The sequence below is a fragment of the Athene cunicularia genome (assembly GCF_003259725.1).
Source record: "Athene cunicularia isolate RWA chromosome 2 unlocalized genomic scaffold, athCun1 chr2_part1, whole genome shotgun sequence".
Lineage (NCBI taxonomy): Eukaryota > Metazoa > Chordata > Aves > Strigiformes > Strigidae > Athene > Athene cunicularia.
The window spans coordinates 10,760,302-10,776,179 of record NW_020799095.1 but is presented as its reverse complement, the minus strand read 5'-3'; the positions used below and the strand labels follow the sequence as shown (position 1 = coordinate 10,776,179).

The following is a 15,878-nucleotide window of genomic DNA, read 5'->3' as shown; positions in this document are numbered from 1 at the left end:
GGCGTCGGGGCTCCCCGGGCGGCGGGTGCAGCCCCCCGAAGCAAGCTAGGCGGGCAGAGGGTCCCCCCGCCCGGCGGGGGTGGGGTGCCCCGGCCCGGCGCCCCGAGGAGGGCACGGCCGCCACCTCAGAGCCGTCGGTGTCGTGATCGCCGGCAGTGAGCGGGGACGGGCGCTCGGGTGTGCGTGGAAACGGCCCGCGCTTCGCTCGCCCTCCTGGCCATCCACGCTCCCAGAATTGCCCCTCTCCTAGAACTTGGCAAATGTCTCCATGTGCCAGCGGGCATTCTTCTTTACTTCTTGCTTCTGCCTTCAAAAATGAGAAGATTTTAGAGGTTCTGTTAGAAAATCGCAGAGTGATTCGGGCTGCAGCTTATCACCCCCTCTCTCTGAATGTCCCTAGACAGCAGAAATGGTGTGATTACAGAATAAAACCAGCCAAATAACTTGAAAAGCACGAATAAGCCCAACTACTTAAAAGAGTCAGAATTGAAAACCAGGCAAACAACATGTAGCGCTCCTTTTAGAGAAGTGAGCCCAGAGGTATTTATGTATGTATGAAAATGACAAAATAAGCTAATGCTTTTGAGATGATTGTAATTATTTAACAAAAATAACAGCCACGGGAAAATATTGCAGACTTGACAAGGAAAGGAAAATAAGTACTTTTAGAGACAAAAGCTCTGACTAGGATAGCCTTTTCTGAACGCTGAAAAATAACTGGCAAGAATTCCTTCTTTTGGTAATCTGTCCAATAGTTTCTTCATTTAAATTGCAAGGTGTGCATCACGCCCTACTGAAAGTGGTAGCTTGAAGGCTTTGATGTAGAGCACCACAGTGTTCATATGGCTTGCCCGTTGATATTATTCTTAGTAATTTAATTAAAAAGGACAGGCACACAATGGGCTTCTAGTTTGATTTAGAGGTAAAGAAAGTAAGCTGTAGAATGAACTCATTTGCAAAACCTTTGCTGTGCTCAGAGTCTAATTTTCTAGTTTAGTATCTAAATGCTAAAATTGCTTGGAATTAAGATAACACTGAGATTGCTTAGCCAACTCTGCAGCCCTTGTACAAATTGCAGAGGGTTTCTGTGGAATTACTCCTACAGGTAAATTCTGACGACTCAAGAGAGCAGGATAGGGCTTGTGGTCAGCATAGGGCAGTACGTGGGGATGCACTCATTGGTGCTCATGACTCTGACTTCGGTAGGAGAAGAACTTGGGGTTAAGTCCAGATCTCTTGCATTTATTCAGCTGTTGCTGGTTGGGTCACTGAGCTCTCAGCTTGCCTTCTGGTGTAAAATCTGCACCAACTTCAGTCCAAGGAAGATGAGTTCATGTGGGTGATTGTGGTTTTCCATTGCGTTAGGATGAGTTGAAGCTGCTCGGTATCTTGGAGATCAGGGCCTGAGTGAATGAGAAGGAGGACTCTATCTGCAGCTGTCAAGGATCAATGTGTTTTGCCTCAAAGGTGAGCTTAGTTGAAAAATAAGTATCATTTGATAGGCATATAAGTTTGTGCTCTGGATCAAGTCCTGTGCTAATAAAGTCCATGAGAGTGTTGCCACCAATGAACAGAATAGCAAGACTTAATTTAAGGATGCATTTGTGATTTGTCTCTTCCATGTGCTTTGTGTGTTCCATATTTCAAATCTTTTGAGAGATAGGAAACTCTTCCTACTCACACTGAAGCTGTGTTAGAGTAACTTCAGAGCAAATGCATGATATGTCAGCGCAAGAAATAACCTCCAAGCAGTAGAACTGAAATTTATGAAAATCAGCCTTGCTCAGAAGTGTTAACTTGGGTGTCTAAACCCAGAGAAAATGTATTGCTTTATTATAAAATTACCTTTAGATGTTCAGTTAAATAATAAGGTACTTCTGAATCTTGCTTTTAAGGATATTTTCTGTCACTTCACTAGGCATATTTATGAGACTTAACACATGGCTCACTGGCAGGAAGATTTTAAACTTTTTAGTGGAATGAATAATTTAAGCAAGTCGGAATATGTATAGAAATATTTGTTGTTACCATTTCAGTTACTCAGAAGATGGACTAAGGAAGGTGCTTTTTCTCAGAGTAGGATATTGCATTTGTGATGATTTACAGGATTTACATGTAACTACTGTCCTTGTAATCTGCATGCATGGGTTTTGGATTAGCCCTCACTTGAGAATGCAGATTAAATTAGTGTTCTGTGGCTAGCAAAATAATCTTTATAATTTTGCTTCATCCAGTAAAATTTGGTCATAAATTTAGAGAAATCTTTCATGGAGCTATGAAACTTGTAATAATGCTAAACAGAATGTTGTTTTTAAATGATGGTATTTTGAGCCAAGAATAAATTATTCATGGAATATGTTCATGGAATATGTAGCATTTACCTTGGCTTGTTTGGCCAAGCCTTTTAGAATATTATTTTGTTTACTAAAAGGAACCTCAAAAAGGTGTAGTTTTGGTGGAGCACTTCAGTGCTGGTATGAATCAGATGTCAGTATGTCTACAGAAACTACAAGCATTAAGAGTATAGGAATTTCTCAGCACATTCAGTAAGTATTTTTAAATTGATTACGGTCTGTAAATACATGCATGAACAAGGTGTGCATTCTGCTTTTAAATCCACTGTGCTGTGGGTGAAGTAAAATCAAATTTAGGGTTGTTCTCTGCTTCTAGTTTTAATCCAGCCCTTTTCATAAAGAAGTTTCTGTGTTTCCATCATTCTGCTGTAGTTTGTTAGTCTGGATGTTCAGTGGACATGTGGGTGCATCCCAGTGAAAAAGCAGTATGATGTGGTACTGGTTTTACTTGCTGCTTCATCTGAGCTCATGGTTTAGATGAACAGCTGCGAAACCCAGTGTGGGTAGGGTCTCATTATTTCACAATGATTAAAGATGTATGCTCCTGCTTCATTAAGATTTCTGTGGGGAATTGGTGTCTCTGTACTTGCCATTGATGACTTGCACTGCTTACCCCTGTAGACTAAGCAGCATTTGTAGCCAGCGCTGGCTTGTTTTACACAGAGATTTAGTTTGAACTTTGAAGAGTAACAACAATGTTTACTGCTACTGAACAAGAAAGTAACTTTTATTCCTCTCTCCCTGGATACTCTATTGAGTACCTTCAGCAAGCAGATTTTTTTACAAATTAACTTCTTTCCGCACTGACTTCCACACTGGACATGGGAAGAGCCTTTTACTGCAAAGATTGGCACAACTCCTGAGTTCTGCTTTCCATCAGCAAGAAAAAGGCAGTGGTAGGTGAAGTAAAATGAGGTTTCTTTCTCTGGAAGGTATGAACTTTTTATAAGGATGAAAAAAAGACAGAAGGAGAAATGGGAACAGATGAAGGTGGCCAGATGCCCTTGAAATAGGGGAAAAGTAAAAGACAGTGAGGAGAAGGGTCCTGTCTGAACTGGGTAGTTCAGACAGACTTCCCGAAGGATGAAGGTATCAGTGGGGTTGCACCATAGCCCTTTGGCTGCCTGCTGTGCTGTGGGCTTGCCATGGGACTTCAGAAAAGATGTTGGTTGATTTCAGTGGGACTAGAACTCTTGCTGAGGGATTGAACTTGCCTTGTTGTGTCCTGACTCCACAGATAGAAAGAACATAAAAATCTCTCTCAATTAAACGGGGCTGGTAAAAGGCCTTTTCAGAGATACATTGAACTGGGTAATTGAAACAGAGATGAAAATTTGTACTACAAAAGGTCTTGGTGTACTCAATTAAGGTTTACTTCCGCTTTTCAGGGTGAGTTCAACTCGCTAGCGTGCGTTTTAAATTAATTTTGTCCTACATTAAAAACAGTTTCATAAAGCTGCTAACTTACCCTTTGAGAAGAAGAAAAAAATTTGATTTCTGCCTGCCAGATAGTACTATAAAGATATGATAACAAGAGAAAGTGAAAGGTGGTAGAAGTGAGTGATAGCACATAAATGGGATGCCAGTCTGGTTTGAAAGCAGGAAAGCAAATGGAGAATATTTAATTATTTAAGGAACAACAAATGACAAGTCTGGTTATAAAGTGACAGTAAAAGGAGAGACAAACAATAAAAATAAATTAAAAAAAGTTGAAAAAGGGAAACAATGCATAAAGAAAGTAGAAGGTGGACAGGAAGGAATCAAAGGGGCAGGGGATGGATTTAAATTTCCATGGAATTTTCAATTGGAAAATTTTATTGGTATAAATGTGTATATAGCATGCTTACATAACAACCTCTATTCTACTCAAATTGTGGAAGTCTGACAGAGAGTGTTCTCCTGGGGGGTCACTTCATGTTCCCACTTCATCCTTTGGACACACAATATTAATAGGGCATGTGTTTTTTAAAGGTGGCATGCTTTAGTGACAGACTGTCTCAAGAGGTGTACTTTGTGGATGTTGTTAGTTTTAATGGCGTCATCGTATTCTTTTCTGTCAGAGTTGCAGTGGAAGTTACCTCTTTCTCCAACATATAATAGCATTGATTTAGAGGGAGTAGTTTTTTGCAGTTTACCAAAATGGGGTTACATGCTTTTGCAACTGTACTAAGTGAAGATACTTTGTATGTAAAGATGGTGAGTATTCAGTATTTTATCAGAGTACTTGAACAATTGAATATTTGGTATGCTTGTACTGGGAGTTAGTGGGACATGTGAAAAGCATGTGGGCGTTGTTTCCCTCATCTACTCTTTGGCAGAATTTGCTTCATGCAGAGTATATTTTTAATACTTAAAAAATATATACATTTTTACGTGCACTTGAATAATTTGTAACAAAAAGGTGCGGCCTTTGGATGTTCAAATGAACCTGTGCTGCTTGCTATTTTAAATACATTATAATTAAAAAGGAATAGCCACTGGTGTTGAGTTCATGCAAGTACTCGTTCTTCAAGAACAGACGCAAGTAATTCTTCCTCTTAGAAGAGGAACTGCAACAAAAAATATGTGAAGTTGCTTGCTAAGTCATGTGTGGTTAAGCAAACAGTAGGGGTTATATATCTAATCGATGAAACTTCAGCTTATGACCATTAAAACCAAAATAAGTTTAAGTTAATTGTGTTCTGATTCTTGACTTCTACACATTTTTACTTTGTGTTAGATTGTGCCAATTTTCATTACCCGCTAATATTATTTTTGGTTTTAGTACTTCATGTAGCAGTATTTCTATATTGTTTTCAATACGCTCTTACCTTAAAAAAAAAAGGAAACACCAAAAAACATTTTCATGCAATTTAAAAACCAGCTTTTTTTTTTTTTTTTTTTTTTTTAATCTGAAGCTTTATTTTGAAATAGTGACATTCTGTTACACTTTCCTCCATCCTAGGCAAAATGTTATTTGCCAAGAAAAAAAATCTTGACTCAGTATGTGCAAATGTAGGAGTTCCAGAAGAGGAAAAATACTTAAAGGCAGGAACCTGTTCACGAGACTGGGAATCAGTAAATTCCAGGGTCAGCCTTTATGGCAAGTCTGGCTAGGGTTTGTTTGTTGTTTGTTTGTTTGTTTGTTTTTCCTAGATGTACTGCAAATGGTCTTCAAAATTTATCTTGATTCCTCTCTATTATTAAACATAATTTCTTGTTATTAGCGTCAGACGAGAGAATGACCCTTGGTTCTTTTCTTCTGAAATGAAGTTAACAGAGTACAACTGCCATTGCAACCTTCAAATAGTCCGATAGTGTTTCTAAACGTCCTTTTTGCCCTTGTTTTTAGCTTTGTTGACACTGAGTCATAGAGATGAGAATTGGTGACTTTTGAACAGTCTATTTTTAACAAAGTTTGTAATAGAGTATTACTGTTCATGAAAACGCGTTGATCCCAATCCCCAAGGCATGTATCAGAAGAGAATTGCTTTTTAGTACTCTTTTTTGGGGTTTGCTATTCACTAGGTGTGCCTGATCCTGTTCTGTAGATAAGCGTATTGATCTTCACTCTGCTGCTGCAAGGATATATCCCCTTTTCTGAAGCTGAGAGATTCTAAATTGTTTCAAAGGAAATGGTCTATATCACGTTATAAAATAGGATACAAAGGGGAAGTTTGTTGTTTTCCAGCATCTTCAAACTTAGAGTGAAACAACTCCCAAAACATCAGATCACAGTATTTCTCAGACCTTCAGTTGTCACTTCTCTCACACCGCAAATAACTGAAGTACACCAATTCAAATAGAGTAAGAACATCTCAGCTTTGACTTAAAAGCAGCACATGGATGACAGCATGCAGTAAATGGGAAATCCTTTCCCTGAAAGTACATATTGAGACTGCAAAACTGAGCTGTCATGTCCCTACAGACCAGATTTCTGATTCCATTCTTGGTTTTAAGCAGACTGTTGTCATTGAAGGGTTAATAGTTTCTGTTAAGAAAATGTATTGGTCATTCTCTGTTTCCAGAATCTTTCACAGTTCTTGCCCTTTGACGGAAGACATTGTGTACGTATTCTGCATATCGTTTTCATCAATTACATGGTGTGCTTATTGGCAGCTTTCATGAATAAATACTTATTTTGCTAGAGTAGGAGATGACAGGATTTAGACATGTAAGAAACCTAAATCTTTGGCTCAGAAAAAAATCCTGAGGGATACAAATGGTATTTCAATAACTTTCGATCCAAAAACTTTTCTTGCAAAGCGACATGACTGTTCTTGCCAGTCATGGCAGGTGCTCCATCTGTACAAATACCGCCTAATTTGAACCAGTCAAGCTTAATGGTTTTTTTCGTACTATCTGCCACATTTTCAACATATTTTCTCAGTTCTTTAAACAAGTGTGAGGCAGCAGTGTGGAACAAACTGGACAGAGGCCAAGCAACTCCTTAATTATAGTAGATTTTTTTAACACATTGAACAACAACAGTCAACTGTGCAGTGTCAAGTAGTGTTGCAACTTCCCTTGGTTGTGAGTAAAAAAAAAAAATAAATTTGCATGAATCTGTTAAAAATTGAATGCATGCTGTTGTATTGTCTAATATCATCTCAGCCCTTCTCATTGTCATGCTGCATGAACAACTATGAACAAATCAGCTGTGTGCTGTTCTTTTGATCTGGTTTGTGCAGCAGTAATTGATGTACCCTCTCGCATTCAGTCTTTGTTGTCTGAAAATGGCTCTTTATCGCAAGCTCACCATAGGCGTATTTGCTATTACACCTTTGTCGCTGATTTCAGTTCACAAATATATATTTATTTTTTATATATAAAAAGCTATTGGGCTGGGGCTCTTTCTTGATATGAAATCAGACTGCAAGTCAGATCCAATAAAATATACTTTGCATTCATTTCAGGATCAGTTTGTATAAAAATGCCATTCCAATTTGGACTTTCTGTGTGGCTGTATCACCACACCACAAACGTACTTTTACAGACTCTGTCCCTTCTCCACAGAGGAGCCTTCTCCGAGAGAAACTCTCTCCATGCCATGTCAGCTCCATGCACTGTCATCTTAGTACTTTTTTCCCTGCGGCATGCATGACTTGGCAAGCAACGCTTTGATGATAAGTAAATTGCTTTAAAAAGTTTATGGATGTTTGAGTTGGCTGGGAAATCATTAGAAAAACATGAGGTGAATGAGGACACTGCAGGTTTCACAGGTCCTTTATTTTCCTCTTGCTGTGGAGTTGAAGAGCAGGTAAGGTCTGGCTTTCTGTGGGCTTCCCAGATGGAGTCTTGTTGACTGGAGTTACTGTGTCTCGGTTGTTGTTTTAATGAAGCAATTTTAATCATGTGGGCTAAAACTGCTAGTTTCAAATTCTGGTTCTAGAAGCTGTGAAGTGCAGTTTTGAATCCCCAGTAAGCACTTGGGCTTCTTCTGCAAAGGGAGACTAAAATACTATCAGGCTTGCAAAGTAGTGCCTCATGAATGCAAAGCAGTGGGGAGCTAGGGACTGATTCTCTGACAAACAGTGTTCTTCCATTCACTTGGCTAATCCAAGTAGACTTTTCAATTTCCTATGCATCCGTAGTTTCCTCAAGTTTTATTTTTTATTTTAAAAATATTATTACCATTCTTCTAAAAATATTTAAGGCAATGCGTTAAAAAGACTGTTGAATTTAATAAATACCTGTATAGCTGTAGAAAGTACGCTTTTGTGACTGCAGATGTAGGAGCCAATGGAGCTCTAAAAGCATTCAGTCTCAGTTCTCCTGACGTTTCTTTATTTTTTGGACCAGTCAGTAAAGGGCACTGACAGGGTAACTTTTTAGTGAGTTAAATACCACAGCTGACAGAGCTGATCCTTAGAAATTAAATCTTTCTATCAGGGAAGTGACTTCACTATTGCCATCAAGAAAAAAACAAAAAAAAAAGTTTATTTTTAATTACAGATACTGAGCTACTTGTGGGTCAATTGCTGGGAGTAGAGGTAGACTGACTGTAGAGGTGGAAAGTTTGTGGCAGTGGAGAACAGTGAGAGGTGGATTTCTTGCTAACATTGACACTGTACTCAGGATGACGGTTTTCACCCATATACTTGACTGTTCTATACCTAGCAGCATCTTGGATAGAAGGGTTGCTCCTGGAAATGGTTCTTTTGGTCTGAGAAATTAGGTATAAACTTTGTCCCTTCTGCAGTATAATTTAGACCAGATGATTTTATTTGACAACTTAATAATTGTACCTAAGCTGCCTCTGAAAATATTTTCACTTCAATTTTATTAGTCTTGAATATATTATTTTTTCAAAAGAATTTTTATGGTTCTTACTAAAGAACGAACCTGGGAGTAGGAAATTAAAAGCAAGTGCTTTATATCTTCAATTCCAAAACAAATTCAATATGCAAAAAAAAAGTGTAATTATCTTTTCATGATTTTCACACCAGAATGGAGGAAAAAAAAAAAAAAGCCCATCTGTGTAAACCTTTTGAAACCAGCTTCCTGTGCCATAGCTTGTACTTTTTCAGATTAGAGAGGAACACTATATTCCTCAGATGTGATAAGGAGAATATTACTATTCAATGACTGTGATTAGCAAAGAAAATACTAGGCTGAAAGTCAGGTGCCCCGCTGCTCTGCAGCAGCAGTGGTGCTGGCATCTCGCTGTCAGTGCTGTAGAAAGAAGCAGGTGTTTTTGCAGGCTCCCTGTGAGCCTTGTTGCTGCGAGGGCAGGGTGTGCCTACGACCACGTCAGACCGCAGTTTGGGGTACACCTCTTTGCTACAGAGGCTCTGTGGAACATTGTAAAGTTCACCTTGCATCTTTACGCTGTGTTGTAGTTCCCCTTACTGGTGAAAGCCTTTGATTTTTTTTTTTGAGGTGTTTGACCCTGGGTTCATTTGAAGGGGGAACTTGATTTCCTTGCACATCCAGAAAACAAACCACCACCACCACCAAAATCCCAAACAAACCACAGAAAAGCACCATTCTCTGTCAGCAATAATGCATCAGGTGTGACAGGGTCAATGTTCCTCAGTTTGGGCTTGCATTTGTCAGGCTTGGGGGCAGCATGAGAGGGAAGTGCTGTCTATAAAGAGCTAGTAGGGATGTACCAGATAAAATACCTATGTAAGAAGACTCATCTGAAGAAATGAAAGACGGAAAGATCAAGACGTGCTGAAACACTTCCTGTAAGGTTTGTGCCTCTGGTGAAAGGTAAAAGATAAAACATCTCGCTAATGCTAAAGCATATCCTTGCTAAGCCTACACAGTGACTTTCTTTGGCAGCCCTGACCGGAGAAATTTTCCTGGGGCCAGAGAAAATGGGCATTTTGGGTGTGCACAGGAGATGGGGATTTGTCAGGGCTGAGACATGGAAATAGGTACAGAGGACAGTCATGGAGCTTCTAATCCAGGGAAGCATCTCAGACAGGAGCCTCTGTCTCTGGGCATCTGTGTGAAGGGCTCACATCGGTAGTAACGGGATTCCCTCAGAAGCCATCAAAGAGCTGTTCAAGAGCTGGGCTTTTCTGCAAAAGAGGAATTTCTTTATAGGATGGATGAGTGGTCCAGGTTGTAACAGGAATGATGACAGTACTGCTGCTGCCAAGGTTAGTTATGCCTATTGTGCACTAAAGTACTGCCATTGGAGTTTTTTATGTGGACATTATCAGTGTGAGTTGAGGATGTTTTTAATTGCTGTGGTTTGCATAAGGCCTTCAGGGTTGTCATTCAGGACTTCAGGAGGTCTTCTCCAAAACCTTACTGAGAACAAAGTGCTCAATTCTTTTCCTGTAGTGAGTGGCATGGTTTGGGGGTGGGGTAGATAGGTGAGATTTCAATGTTCTCAGCAATGGGGCAGTCCCATGTAGCATTTTGCAATGTGGGTTTAAAATCTCTTAACTTTCCAGCTGTTTCCCGTTTTTTATTTCTTACTTCCCCAGAACTTTTAAAACCTTGTTCTAATTTTTCCCTGAACCAAAGTGGTGTTTAAAGAACAATGTCCATTAGAGACGTTGTCACAACAAAGAGTTTTAGAAGATGTGAGTCAGCTTAGGAGGTCTGAAATAGGAGGTTGCCTTTCTCAGGGGAAAATGGTCATTCTGAATAAGAAGGTAAGGTGTTCTCAAGTGATAGATTAAGAAAGTCTGCAAAAGGCTTAAACAAGCATAGCACCTTCACATTTCCCAATCAAGGATGGGGAAATGTCGTCTTATAGCATAGCAGTGTCGTGAGTTAATAAAAAGTAAACTTTGTGTAATTTTCTTTGCAAATATTTGGATACTATTGAGAATGTTTACAGTCCCTAAGCTTTTTACTGTTTTCTTTTTACCGTAATCTCTCTCTTCCCTTTTCATTGCTGCTGCTTTTTGAAAGTTGTGTTTTCCCCTCTCTTGGCGGTGTCTGCTACAGAGGACTCTTCTCATGCACCAACTTAATGGCTCATGTTGGCTAAGGGTTACGTGGAGCAGGGCAGAAAAAGACTTGCAGTGCAGATGCCTGAAGCTGGTCCTCCCATACCACTGCTGGAGCTGATGGATGTGTCTGCTGGGGGTGGAGCTGGATTCTTACAAGGAGAAGAAACTATGGGAATGTGTGTAGGTTCACATCTGAGATCAGGGATTGTACAGAGGTGTTCCCATTAGCAATTAGGTTGCTGTTTGTTTTGGGAACATCAGTATCATGGTTTGGGTTTTGGTTTGGTTGTTTTTTTTCCTTGCATATCACTCGCGTTTAAAGAGTTAAGGTAAATCTACATAAGTCTGAGCTCACTGAAGTTGCCTTAATGTGGGTGTAAGCCATAATAGATTTATGTCCATAATGCACATGCTGTATCAGTTTGTGATAGACTTATGCAAAAACATAATGAAAACACCTTAAGAATGGATGTTATTCATACTGATTTGAACACAGTTTTGTCCAAATGGGAAGTGAGGTATTGCTCCTAACTTGCAATATAAGAATACTTGAAATAACTATTTCTGGGATTTCAGTATTATCTGTTGAATTCATATCTACTCTTGTCATCTGACAGGCTACTAAAACAAGATTCTGCTCGAAATGATAGAAGTGACAGTTATACAATGCATTTCATTCCTGCTGAGCCCTGTTATGTAGTTAGTTTGGGGAGATTGGGATCTTGCTTCAGTCATTCAAAGACAGTCCTTTGGAAAGGATTTGCAGAACTTGTAATTGTGCCCATAAATCCCCCGCTCTCCCCACAAGTATGGTAAAATTTCTGTTGCAACCCTACTGTTCTGTGTTGGGGAAACAGCATTTCTGTCTCTTTTTTTTTTTTCCCGTTTGTTCCCTCTTTTTCAAACCCCAGAGGTTGTGTTGAGCTTGCAGTGAATTCCCTCTGCCACTGCCACAGACCGTGCTTTCCTTTCTCTGCAACACTGTTATGTAGAATTGCTTCTGTGCTCTGTCAGCGTTTTGACCCCTTGCATCTGGCAGTGAATAGAAGAAATCATATATACGGAGACCCAAACTCTGCCCTTAGCCATGCTGGTGAAAGCCTGTGGCATTATACAATTGGCTTGGAAAGACTTAAGAAATCCCATGAGATCTGCTCCACTGAAAGTCACTCTGTAAATGTTACACAGGGCTCTTGTTTTTGCGCTAGTACATTTTATTTTAAAACTGTACCTGAACTGCAGTCCATGATACTGTTTCATAACACTGAAACAGAGGGACAGATTTGGAGTATGAGATGTGCTGTGCTGTCAGTGGAGTTTGCTACTAAAACTGTCTTAGCTAGGCACCGTAGCAGTGTCTGTGCTGCGAGACAGACGTGCTCTGTGGGCTTCTGGTTCCTGGCAGTGTTCAAACCACATGTCGTCATGCGACCATCCTCCTTCATGGCCTGATCTCGTTTGGAAAGGAACCAGGCCCATCTGCCGCCAGGGCTGGGCAGCAGAGGCACCCAGAGTCCCGGGCCCATCTTGGTGGATGTTGTCATTCCTGGGCTGAGAAAACTGGGTATAGGTCTGACACATTCCTGGCACCATCTAATACAGAACAAGCACAGGGCTGAGGCACATAAAGGGAAGGTGCTTGTACCCCCTTGATCTGGAGGCAGTGGGGTGCAGCTCTGGCGTCTGGCCCGTGGTGGTGTAGCTGACTGCCCTGCCATCCGTGACTCTGAAACACAGCTTACGTGGTGATGTGTGTCGCTGTATGGAGAGGCCCATATGACCTTTTAGTTTCATGTTTAGTGCAGAACCATAGGAAATGGTTCAGCCAATAGACAGATACTGTACAGAGCACAGCATCAGTTTGACTTACACCCATCTCAGCGAGTGTGGATGATACTTCATACAGCTGGTCCACAAATAACTGAAGAGCTTGAACAGCTGTATAATTCTTCTTTACAAAAGTGTTGCAGTGGTAGACCTGAGCAGATTACAGTTACAGTCAAACAGCCCTGCCCTGAGCCATTTACCTTTCTTCTTGGTTTCTGAGTGTTGTGATCCTACTGAGACAAGAAAGCAAATTATGAGAGGTGAGGAAATGAAGCAGAAGATATGATGAGATGTATTATTCATATCTCCAGCACTATCGTTAGACATTTTTACCTACTTCTATTTTTTGGAAAATTTTCAACAGGAAGAGTTTTGTGTATTTTTTTCCAGACTGAATGGAAATTTTGCCATTGCTTAATATAGAAAGGGAGTCAGAAATATCAAAATTACATGTGAATTATTTATGTGTCCAATTTGCTGTTGTGAGTGGAGGAGCAAGGATTTTAAAAGCTGTTAATTACTATGAATTTTATTGTACTGACTGTGGTTGTGGCTGCAGGCGACATAGGCTCTGGAGGTAACCTAGTGCTCTGCACTAAGGGCACTTCTGGGAGGGAGGAGGCAATGTGCCAAAATGCTCACTGCTGAGCAGTGAGGTTACATCTAGATGTTTTGTCGTGTTTTTCCTTCAAGGCCTGAAGATGAACAGCTTTATTTATGTTTTTTTCTGGTATGTCCAGAACAGAAAAAAGAATAGAACAGAAGTTACAATGTACATTGTAGTACAGCATCTTCACATTTTTTATTCTGTGCTTCCTATATTCAAGGGATTTCCTAGCAAGAATAGAAACATCTGCAGTAACAACTCCTATTTATGTTAATCTTTTGCAATCAGCATGCAGTCTGAAATAATTACAATGAATGCACCCTCTGCTCCAAACACTCACAACTTGCATTTATTTCAGGTTTCTTTGCTCAGAAGTCTGAGAACATAATCCCTCATTCTGCTCTGCTTCATCTCCTTTGCATGAATTTATCTAGCAGAACCTTTTGTGAGCTTCATTAATAATGGTCATGCCATAATAAATTACATAAATTGAGAAATTTTTAATTAAATTTAAGTAAACAACAAAAAAATCAAAGCATAATAAATTTAATTAGGTGACATTTTCCAGTAAGAAATTTGTACGCAAGGTGTGTAATGAAGTAGGGCAGGGCAAAATCTATAATCTGGATTTTTTTAGCCTTCGTAGCTTTATTAATTTTATCTGCAAAAATATTTTTTCCTTCTTTCTTCCATAACATTTTTTAAAAGTCATGTGTCAAACATATCTTGTTGTGCAAATGATTATGCAACCTTATCAGCAAAATAGTGGTTACTGACAAAGACATGACTAAGAGTGTCTTTGGAAGATATGTCTTCATAGGGTCAGTCTTTCCTCCTCTGTTTCTTTCAGAGCTGCTTGCCCAAGTCAGGGTCGTTTTCTCCAGCTTTACAGCGGCCCTTCAGCTCCATTCATTTTTTTTTTGGTGCTGAACAGAATTGGAGAGTATTTTCAGTTGAACTGGACAATGTATATGTATAAAGAGCACATTCACAGCTTCATCTTCATGAAGGTGCTATTTGCATTTAGCTGGACTGCTAAAGTGTGCAGTGCTATGAAACAACTCCTCAGGTGTCTTCTGCAGCTATCAGCACCTGCCTTTGCTTTCTCTTTCCTGAACTTGCATCCAGAAATACTAAGGATGGCTACGCGATTCCCTACCTCCTAACTTCTTACAGGGCTCAGCCAGGCTGCTTTCATTTGGGCAATGTTCCCATCTAAGGAATTTAGTCTGAAAACGAGAGCTTTTGTTTTCCTTTATGTCCAGGATATGCAGTTCCATGACAGTGAACGGTGCTCTGATTTTCAATGGTGAGACCATGAAGGGATTGAAGAAAAACCAGTTGGAGAGGACACAGAAAGGGAATCTTTAAAATGATGAATACTGGTTTGCGTTTTTTCCCAGACATCTCTGCAGAGTCACAGAGAGCAGTGAAAAGGGAGTGTGCTGGTACATTACATTCACTGTTTTGCTTTGGTGATGCATAGAGTGAGAATAATGTTTTGTAATTGTCTTTCACAAGTGCAAATGGCTGTGTACTGAAGGCCATGAAAAATAATTACTGGTATTTATTATTTCTGCAAAGCATCTTTTCCTTTTGATATTTTAATTCAGGGCTGATTTAGAGAGGCAAGATTGATGTCAGCAACATCCATTTTCAGTTTGGGGTGGGTTTCTGGTTTCTGGCTCCTATTATTCTTATGTACCATCAAACTCTGAAAGGAAGGAATAAGTCTTCTGGACATTCTGTGAAAAAACAGCACTAGGTCATTTATTTGTGTGTACATACAGTTGGGGTTGCAGGGTGAGAAGAAGATGTGTGATGAAGGACATAAGGGAGAGACAGAGATACTGGGTCAGATTGTGACAATACGGCCTGTGGTGGCATTGACAGTGCTAGGTCTCTGTCCCCTCCTAGTCAGCTGTCCCCTCATCTTAGGTCACTGCAGGGGTAGCTCAGTATTATGGGAAACAGAAAAAAAATATGCTCTGTTGCATTTTAATACTAGCTCTGCCAGTAATTCTTGTGTTTTCTACAAGATAGATGTAATATTTAACCAGGTGAGGTCTGTTGTGAAGATGAAATGGCAGCTTATCTGAGATAGATAGATATAGATATATATATAAATATATATATAATAAAATTCACCAGAAATGTCACAAACCTGTGAGCAAGTGGATCTCTTATAGTTCTCCAACTCACAGACTGCAGTTAAGTGTCCAACAGAAGGGATTATAAAGCATTTCAGTATATCCAGATATCCTATCTGTCTCTGTCCCTGCCTTTTTACATCGAAAGAAAAGCAGCTGTAATTCAAGAGAAGGTAGGAGGGCATAAAGTTTATATAGCAGAAGCACATCTATTTTACAGAAAATGCCCCACTTAAGTTTTAGGAACAATTGCCAGATAGCACTCCTAGACTTGTGGAATCATTGCCTTTGCAAAATCTGAGATAACTTGTAGCATGCATGGTAATCTGGTGGTAAAGAAGGAAAGAGACACACAGGTCTAGAGAGTAAAACCAAGGTGAAAATAGAGTTCATGGGAACACTGGAGAGGAAGACTAATGCACAGAAAAAGAGTGGGGAAATTAGTCAAGCAAAGAATTAAAATTAAAATACAACGTGTTGACTGAGAAAAGCAGCTCACTAGTAGTCTCTTGTTAGAATGAGAACGTAGTATGTTCAAGAG

The 15,878-nt window shown here is 39.8% G+C and overlaps 1 protein-coding gene across 4 annotated transcripts in view; it reads left to right on the top strand.

Annotated features, from left to right (window-relative positions):
* Nucleotides 1–1,380: 1,380 nt before the first annotated feature.
* The window catches only part of LRRC3B (leucine rich repeat containing 3B), a 63,071-nt gene continuing 48,573 nt past the window's right edge, over nt 1,381–15,878 (top strand). Inside the window, exon 1 of one of the 4 annotated variants that reach the window (XR_003397834.1) lies at nt 1,381–1,467. The gene's annotated coding sequence lies outside the window, so the exon portion shown is untranslated. Of the gene's footprint in view, nt 1,468–2,522; nt 2,547–3,176; nt 3,251–10,766; nt 10,934–15,878 lie in introns of those variants that run through there. The other 3 variants (XM_026843132.1, XM_026843131.1, XM_026843130.1) reach the window with 3 other exon arrangements.